At 32.1% G+C, this 10652-nt stretch overlaps 1 pseudogene; it reads left to right on the top strand.

Moving 5' to 3' along the window:
* The first annotated feature begins 5160 nt into the window (after positions 1–5160).
* LOC107002050 lies at positions 5161–5738 on the top strand (annotated as a pseudogene).
* The last annotated feature ends 4914 nt before the right edge of the window (positions 5739–10652 follow it).

Here is a 10652-nt window from a genome sequence, read left to right on the forward strand (position 1 = left end):
CTACGTGCATCAACAAGGCAACCATTAATACACTCTGCGATGTTTCAAGTCATATTCTACCTTTGTTTACGATTGAATTAACTCTTGACTACTTCTTATACACCCTATGATCAACTTTCACCACTTCAGCCATTAATTTATCAAAATTTTCCTTTCTGTATGCCTTTGGCATTGAGTAAAATATATCACTTAGTGTATTATTAGTCCTTTTGAAGCTTGAACATACATTCTTCCAAAGATGTCATATGCATGCACAATGAGGTACATTTGGGAACACAATGCTTACACTCTTCATAATACTTTCATTTCTATCTGATATAATACACATGTTTTCATGCTCGCCAAATGCATTTTTGAATTGTTCGAAGAACTATGTCCATGAACATTCATTTTCAGTGTCTACAACACCATATGCCAATGACAATATGCAACCTAATTACAAAGCAACACACATTTAACTTTATGATACATAACGTTTACACTAAGATACATTAAGTATACATATAAAACAAGATTTACTGTTCATTAGTATTACAACAGTCATACCTACACCATCAAGTGTGTTCGCTGATAGAAAAGTACCTTTGTAAGCTCCGCCAAGATGTGTAGCGTCCACTACAACTACATGCCTGCAGTAGTCGAACCCTCTTATCAACGGTCTTAGGGCTATGAAAAGATACATGAATTGATTATTTTCCGTCTTTTGCATCCTTATATATGAATTTTGATATACTTTATTTAGCATTCATATGTATCTCGGCATCTGCTTATATCCTTCTGATGGCTTATCCTTAAGCATTTCTAGTGCACGTTCTCTAGCACGTCATGCTTGCTAGTATGATATCTCAACACCATATAATGCACGAATATCTTCAATTACATCTTGAGGCGTAACAATTTAGGGGCAGTCACACCACTAATAAATCCAATTATTTCTTGTACTTTTGTTAGTATCTTATCCCGCATCGGACATGTATGTTCACTATTGAAGTATCTCACTTTGAATACATCAGATTTCTTTCTGCAAAAGACTTTAAATTCCATCCACAATGATCATTGAAGCAAACCAACATATAACTGTCCAAATTTTTTCATCGGATTAATTCAAATAACAAAAGCAATGTTACAGTTGCTCATAACTAATGTATTTGCCATAACAAAGAACACAACCACTTTTTTACAAAATTTTTATCTATCACATAATATATTTTATCAATACACACCTAAATCAATTGTCAATACTAATAATCATAATAATTATCAATTTGTTTATATCAGCAAACACAGACAAACTTATCATTACGATAGATATACTATTTAGATTTATGTATCAAACACAATAACTAATAGAATTATACTAATTATATGCCAAATCTAAAGAAAAAAAATCAAATTTAGAGATAAAAACATTCCAATACCTTTTTTTTATCTGATTTTTCACTCAAAAATTGAAGTTGTTCTTTATTTTATATTTAGTCATTACAGCGATGAGTGTTCCTTTATCCTTATACAACAACACTGTCTTCACATTAGCATTGGAATCAATTATGTAATTTGTAGCATTTAATTCTAAAATATAATCAAAGTCACAAATTCTCGATTTGACCAGAGCAAGAGCTTCAGTATCTCTTTCTGTACCTTCCACGCATACGATTTCCCCGGATGAACAATCAAAAATATGTATCTCCCTAACCATTTTCTTAGTTGTATCAATACATAACAGATACATGCCGATTCCAGGAGCATTTCTATTTACTTCCAAATAAAGTTTCACACCCATAACATTTTTTATTTTCAATGGACATGAGTTTCCCTCTACGATGTATCGAATTTCAATATCTTTTGTAACACAGTCGATCTCCAACTCTGCTAAAATCAACGCTTTCAGATTCATAAATGAAATTGATTGTCCAACGACAATCCCATCAACCTTAATTAACATCGCCTACCTAAATTTCAGAATGTCATAACAAAATTGAGATATTCATTTTCTAAAGCTGTTTTTTTTTCGAGTTCTTAGAATCTAGATCAACTTTATCAAGATAGTTTTTGTTTGATGAAGGTACTCTAATTTGAAATTTCAATTTATCAATCATTTACAAATGATACTGAAAGTTTACAAGCTGTCGAGTGTGAATTATGACATTTATAGTTATTAAAAATAAATTTACGTTATTATTTTCTTCTTAAACGTATAGCTATCAACTGGAATGTATAATCACTTATGTATCCTGTACTACTCATGATGTATCCCGTAAACTAAATTTTTAAGAGATTTTTGGTAAATAGAGAAAACTAGAAGGGATAGAATGTTTTTTAAATATATATTAAATACATAATAATGTTTGTTTGGTTGCATGTTATGCGGAAAATAAAATTAATTAACTGTCAAAAAAATAAAAAAAGATTTTCTTTTTGCACGAACTAAAAAGAAATGTAGCACTAATTAAAGTTCAAATATAGGAAACGAAGAAAATATATAAGATACTCGCAAAGAGTTTGATAACATTGCCCGAAATGAAATATAGGAAAAGTTACAAATAAAATAAGTAAAGTTCAAAATAATTTTTTTTAAAAAAAATCAGATTTCGTAGTGGTGGACAATCATTTTGTCCCGCATTCGCCGCCTCTCTCTCTCTTTTCTTTTTTTCTTTTTTTTTTTAAAAATCATTTTTGCTCAAATCTTTATCTTCGCCTTATTTTATTTCTACATAGATGAACTAATTTAACAAATATTCAAAAACAATAATTAAAAAATTATCATATTATGAAGTAAGGAATGAAAAATATATGAATTTTTGGCCAAATATCACCTACCAGAATATCGTTGAGTTTTTTTTTTTTGGTTGGAGTATGTCTTTGTGTGAATGTGATGTGAATTACAGTAAAAATTAGAAGTTCACTTATTTAAGAGACAAATTAACCCATAAATTTCTAGAAACAGAAAAAGTTATACATAGTAGAATGATGATCATGCAGATCATCAGCTGAATGACAAATAATAATTAAATAAAAAGAGTAATGCTAGCATGTCAAAGAATAATATTCTCTGAAATTATAGTTTTGTTACTAACAAATGGTTAACATAATATCTCCAATCACAATAAAGATGTATGTGTATGATTAAGATAAATTTGGAGAAATATTCTTAAAATTGTATATCCTCAAAAATGAAAGAGAAGTATGGGAAACCTTCTTGAATTGGCTCAAATTATTAGTTCTATCTAATAGTCTTAAAAACACTCTTCTATTTTACTAACTAAATTTTAGATATATCCTCGATAAGCAACATAACATGGCAACTGGTCTCAAGTATGGTCTCAAATTTTTGTAGGAATATGAAACTTTTAATAAAAAACCGATAGAAGTGTTGAAAACTCCCTTTAAATTAGACGAGAATTTAAAAATGTATATCACGAATATTGTAAGATCGGAGATGTATTTAAATTAAATAATTATGTATGATATTCTTCATGCAATATTTATGTTTGTCCTTGATTTATTAGTTCTTCTAATAATAAATAAAATTCAACACTCTCATGTTCTCAATTAGATTTTAGATGATTTTCAACTTAGCATATATTAAATTGAACACAAACGCCAACAACTCCCCTTTGTCACATATCCTTATAATTAAATCACTCCAACAAATACCCTTATAATTATATTATAATAATAAAGAAAAAAAGCAATTGAATGAGCACGTATGCTCATAATTATAATGAGTTTTTACGTCAGCTCTTTCGTGGTCCATTCGATTCCATTTTATTAATTTCCATGTTTTCATTGATTAATTTGCAATTAAAAGAGAATCCACGTGAAATCTGTCTTTAGTTGTTTAATGGTGTTGAAGAAAAATTAGATTGGAATAATAATGACGATGAAAGTGAAGGAGTCCTTATTTTTTGTAACTAAATAAGAATTCTAAACAAATTTCTTTAATTAATTTAGAGTCCAAATTATCATATGATACTTTTTTGTTATTTTAATTTAAATATTTATAAAATATGAATATATTAAGAAAAGTAAATATTTCTAAAAGTAAAATTAACGGTACAATATTTACGGTCAGATAGGAGTTAATCTCATGGTAGATCAATTAACTAATATTTTCTCAATTTTATTTTATTTGGATCATGTTGACTCAACATTATTCTATTATTTAAACTTAAAAGTATCTCTTCGTCCCAAAATAAGCTTATTTATGCCCATGAATAAATCAATAAATACAATGTATGTATATANTATATATGTATATATATATATATATATTTCTGAGATTGAACACTATCAAAGGTTATAGTCGAAAATAATACTATTTTTTTTAAAATTTCTAAGGGAACACTATTAATTAAAATTATAGTCGAAAACAGTTTCACTTTGAAAATCTAAATTTGACTATTAATTTTTTATTAAGTTATTTAATGATAAAGATAATATTAAAAAGAAAATGGTTTAAAATAGTTGATTTACTAAAGTAGAAAAATATATATTTAATATCGAGATGAAATAAAATGAAACCGATAAAGTTATTAAGCGAACGCCCTCATTTAGGTTGATTTAAGTTAAATATAAGTAATTCTACTCCATAAGATCTAGTTATACATGCATAAACACACACAAAAATATAAATGGTCAAGTAATATGATATTTTGAGTGAATCTTTTATCTAGTTATACATGAATAAACACACAAAAATATAAATTGTCATGAAAATGGGCATTCTGTAATATGATATATTGAGTGAATATTTTTTTATCATAGTTAAGGTTGAAGGTTTAATTTTGGAAAAAATCATATATATATATATATATATATATATATATAATATATATGTGTATATATATATATATATATATATATATATATTGAGAAACTAACAAATATTAAAATATAATTAATAATGCACTCACGATAAGCCTATGAGTGCCGTTATATTGCTGGTACAAGCTGCTAACTTTAAACTCTAAAAAGTGTGGGCCGTATCACCTAACAAAACTACTTGTTAAGAAAATAAGTAACTAAAAATATAATTTGATTAAATTATATTCATTATTTAATCTTAATTTAATACTACAACTTGTCCTCTTCTCACACACTCCATATAAATATCAATCTCTTTGTGTACGATTAATGCATTCTTTCTCAAGAAATTAAGAGATGGAAAAAACAAGTCTAGTTCTATTGCTTTGCTTCATATTTGTTATGGCCATGCCAATGGCTCAAGGTGTTGAATTAGGTTCCAAGTCTGTTGAAAAATGGTTTAAGAAACTTCCTCATGCAAAGCAAAAGGTAACTAAATTTCATTTCTATTTTCACGACAAAGTTAGTGCGAAAATTCCAACTGCAGTCCAAATAGCCCAATCCAACATGACTGCCAAATACCCAACTTCTTTTGGGTCTGTTACAATGATAGACGACCCACTAACAGTTGGACCAGAGTCTAACTCGACAATAGTGGGTCGAGCCCAAGGGATTTATGGTTCAGCTGATCAAGATTAGGGTGCCCTGCTCATGACCCTAAATTTTGTGTTCACAACTGGAAAGTATAATGGGAGCACATTGAGTATTCTTGGCTGTAATGCATTTCAAAAGTACCGTGAAATGCCAATTGTTGGTGGTTTTGGAGTTTTTCGGTTGGCTCAGGGAATCGCCAACGCGAAGATTTATTGGTTCAATAGGACCAGTGGGATGCTGTTGTTGAGTATAATGTTATGGTTCTACATTACTCACATTAATTTAATTATATGAAGCCTTAATTTGCTTAATGTTGGTGTTCATTTGTTGATATTGAATGGCACATTAACTTCTCAATTACTAAATAATCATTATGCTGCAAAAGGAAGTTAGTTGGCTGATGTTGAAGCCATCAATTTGCTACTCTTGATCTTTCCCTTGATATAATATCAACAAAAATAATTTTCTTTTGGGATGTGGCGATGGACTCAAACTTCTTTCTTCCTATTTTACTATGAGCAAGCTTCTAATAATTTTATGAGATAATGCACAAGTACCCCCTCAACTTATGCCCGAAATTTTAGAGACACACTTATACTATACTAAGGTCCTATTACCCCCTGAACTTATTTTATTAATAATTTTTTACCCCTTTTCGACCTACATGGCACTATCTTGTGGGCCCTACGCTGGTTGACCTTTTTTTTTCAAGTTACTGCCACATAGGCTGAAAAGGGGTAGAAAATTACTTATAAAATAAGTTCAGGGGTTAATAGGACCTTAGTATAGTATAAGTGTGTCTCTGAGATTTCGGGCATAGGTTGAGGGGGTACTTGTGCATTTTCCCTAATTTTATAGTAGAAGAGATGATTGAATCTTGGAAATATATCTGTAGCGGATTGAAATATCTTTAAGGACAGTTTTTTTTGACACGTCTCAAGCTATAATAATTACTTATAGATAAAGTATTTTTCATAAGATTTCCAACAATTTTGTATCAATAAAATCACTCAAGGCTTTTATCTTTGAAAATCATTCAACCATATTTACCCTTTTAAAATAATATATAAGGAATATATTTATAAATATGTATATAGGGCAACAATAATTTGGTCTTGCAAAAAAATTTTTTTTTTTTTGCTTCTATTTCTGTTTTTTCTTAAGTAGTAGAAAATTTTAACTTCTTCCAACAACCTCCAATCTAGATCCTAACAAGTACCGAATTCGGATTAATAGATAGACACAAAAAGAGGAAATAAAGAGCAACGTAATGGACTCACCTCATTAATCCATCAAGAACCCAACTCTTACAAAGACCAGATCGAGGGAATCAATAACCCAAGCAACCCTCATTTCTAAACAATGTTCAACAAAATCTTACAAAGCTTTCAACACTCACACAAGGAGTTTAGGTTTACAACCACAATATTCAAAATCAGTATCCTTTAAAATGAACCCTAAGACACCTATTTATAGTGTTAGGACTTGTTACATAAATGAGCCCAAAAGTGACCCTAAAATAGGCCAATGGGCAAGCCAAATCGGGCTCGCCAAACGACTGGGCGATCCGCCAAATGAGTTTGGCGAGAGCCCTGCTCATTGGCTTCTCCTTGGATGGCCTGCTGTAACTTTCGGTGGTTTAGGGTTCAAAGGGCGATGTGTCGAATGTTCTCTATGCTCGCTGAATGGGCAACCTTTTTATGCAACTCATTGGATCAGTCGGCGATCCTGGAACCCTCGCCAAAGGGATTCAGCGAGTCGCCAAAGTGGCTGGCATCTCACCGAATGGAGAAACACTTTCCTTTACTCCTTCTTGCCTCGTTGGATGTAACAAATCGAAATCCTTACTATATTAATAAGATCACTATAACAGGATTACAACCTTAAGATTCTAATTGAAATGATCAAACTACCGAAATTACAATGGAAATATTGAAATAACGAGTAATTAAAGATAAAAGAAGAATGGAGATGAGGACTTAGATTCCAGAAGAAGAGGAGAAGACAAACATTTTCTGTAATATGCATAAACCCTTCTTCCCAACTCATTTTGTCTTTAAACCAAATGCTAATTGGGCTTGGATCCCAAATAAAACAGTTCAATATTTTACTAGGTCCAATCTCATTTCTCAGTTCTAACTCATAGGCCCTTATAGAGCTAGCTTGGTTCACAACAATACACACCAATGTAACAAACTAAAATCCTCACTATATTAATAAGAGCACTAGAACAGGATTACAACCTTAAGATTCTAATTGAAATAATCAAACTACCGAATTACAATGGAAATATTGAAATGAAGAGTAATTAAAGATAGAAGAAGAATGGAGATGAGGACTTAGATTCTAGAAGAAGAAGAGAAGACAAACATTTTCTTCAATATGCATAAACCCTTATTGTCTTTAAACCAAATGATAATTGGGCCTGGATCCCAAATAAAACACTCCAATATTTTACTCGGCCCAATCTTATTTCTCAGTTCTAACTTATAGGCCCTAATAGAGCTAGCTTTGTTCACAATAATACACCTGTCTCCAAAGGGAACCTTGTTCTCAAGGTTCGAGTCAGGATACATCATCCGGCAGTATGGAGTATAATAAACTCGGCTAGAACAGGCAAAACTGTGTAGGAACCATATCATAATTTGGTTGGCAGCTTGAAGAAGTCTAGACATGGTTGCATAATTCCTGATTAGCTTTGGAACATGGCAGGGATGTTTAATAATTTGAAATATGTCCAAAAGAGAAATGCACCTAAACATTTGACCCAAACTTATGGAAGCAATACTAGCAGCAACATAGGAGACCTTTGACATATTTTCTGATAGCAACCAACAAATATGGCTAACAAGAGCTGCAATTCCCTTCGTACTCCATTTGCCTTCATATTGGTTCCTTTATGATCAATTGAAATATTCACCTTCAAGAGTTGATGAATAGTGTTATAAGCTAACCTTCCCCCAAACCTCTGCATTGAAACTGACATCAACCAACAACCACACTCTCTCTGATTTGCTAAAAACTCTTCGATATTATCAAATGGAGTTCATGTACAACCTGCCCTGCAACCATGGAGTTCATGTACAACCTGCCCTGCAACCATACACTTGTTCAAGAGGATAACAACAACCATTGGAGTATCTAAGCCGTGATGTAATCTATAATGTGCAGCGCACTCTATCATCTCAAGGACCCATAAAGTGTGTAGCCTGTAGCAGGGGGATCAACCTAAAATATTACCTTATATCCACTCCTGAATACTATCTCTTCCCACTCCAGTAACATTGTAGCAAGCACATGTATATAGTGAAGATGTAAAATTGATGTGTGCTTGGAGTTGGCCATATGTAAAACTGATGTGTGCTTGGAGTTGACCGCCAAAACCTCATATTTTACATCATAATAATATCGATTTAAGACTAGTGTATATGCAATTGACAGACATATGAACAAATTTAGCAAGTAGGAATTTACACACCATTGTAGTCCAGGATCCCACACTATATTCATAGAGTTTGAATATGTAATTAAGAATAAATAGTCAGTACATCTTAGCAATAGTAGTTCCTTTGCATTGTATACTGTAAAACTTGTTAGAGCTTTGAACTCAAAATGTATTCCTGGATCCCAGGTAGAAGGATCACAATTGCTGGAATGGTTACAGTCAGAAAATCAGCAGCAAAAGCAAATGGAAATGGACTCAACTTATGTTGACCGTCGAATTCCTCAATAGATTTTCCATTGTCAGCTTCAAGATATACTTCAACATAATGCATCGCACTTTTTGGAATGGAAACCTCATCCTCCAGAGAAAAGTTACCAAGACTTAGAGCTTCAACAATCTTTTTGCCCTGAAAAGATATTGTTATACTTTTACTAATCGTTGGGTCACTATCTACCTCGTCATGTATCATAGTAAATGTAGATTGTAGAAATGCACGGGAAGAAATCGTGTTTGACCCCATCATCACACCCAGAAAAATGACACTCCCTCGAGACAGAGTCAAACTGTCGTATATCCTGTGTGCACCTATACCAAACAAAAAAATAATCAGAAGATTGCCCTCCTGCCCAGTATCAACCCAATTGCATTTGGGTTGGTGAAAGTCAAGGCAAAATGACACTTCAACTTGGTCATCCCAGTGAAATTCTTTAAGAGAGTCATGCCAACAGGGAACTAGGTAAGCAAACACAACCAACAAACCAGATGTATGCAGTGAAGGAGATTTTTCAAACAACACTACATTATCGTGTGAAGTTTCCTCCTCATCACTATTAGATCCATCTGTTTCATGCAACACAGCAAGAGGTTTCTTTCTTGAAGTTATCATTGTACACCTTGTCCGCTGTAGTTACAAAATGTTCAACCTCATGAAAAATAGCTTTCAGACCATGAAAGTTAGAACTCACTGTTGTGTGGGAAATTTCATCGAACACTTGATCTTCAGTAATGAAAGAAGGTTCATGTACCAAATTGGCTTCTATTGAGTTTGCATTCCCAATTTTTGGAGTCTCAATTTCTTCAAATGGTTTAACTTCAACATCGTTTTTAGTAATCAATGCCACAGTCTCTACAAATTTATACTTCACTGTCAATTTATCAGACACATGGTCCGTCTGTGAGTTTCCAGTGTCAAAGTATGAGGTAGAGGACTACAGAGAATTAGTTAGATGCCCCAACACTACTTTGTTGGTTTGTTGTCAAAAATGTTGGGTGAATCTATCCTTGAAATGCTTCTAATCAGAAAATAGTTTTTTGCGAAACAACCAATTGAATCAGGTTAGAGCTTCACCATCAAGATAGAATGAAGGAAGAGGTAACCAATACTTCTCGTCAAAGCCAAGGAATCTGAAGTACTGCTCTGCCCAAAAAAGCCAGCCTTCTGGATTGCCGATGCCACAAAATCGTTCCAATATCACCACTTCCATTAGTGTACGAAAATGAAAGCACTAATGTAACAAACAGAAATCCTCACTATATCAATAAGAGCACTAGAACAGGATTACAACCTTAAGATTCTAATTGAAATAATCAAACTACCGAATTACAATAGAAATATTGAAATAGCGAGCAATTATAGATAGAATAAGAATGGAGATGAGGACTTAGATTCTACAAGAAGAGGAGAAGACAAACATTTTCTTCAATATGCATTAACTGTTCTTTCCAACTCATTTTGTCTTTAAACCATATG

This window comes from Solanum pennellii, chromosome 10 (assembly GCF_001406875.1).
Source record: "Solanum pennellii chromosome 10, SPENNV200".
In the NCBI taxonomy this organism is placed as follows: Eukaryota; Viridiplantae; Streptophyta; class Magnoliopsida; order Solanales; family Solanaceae; genus Solanum; species Solanum pennellii.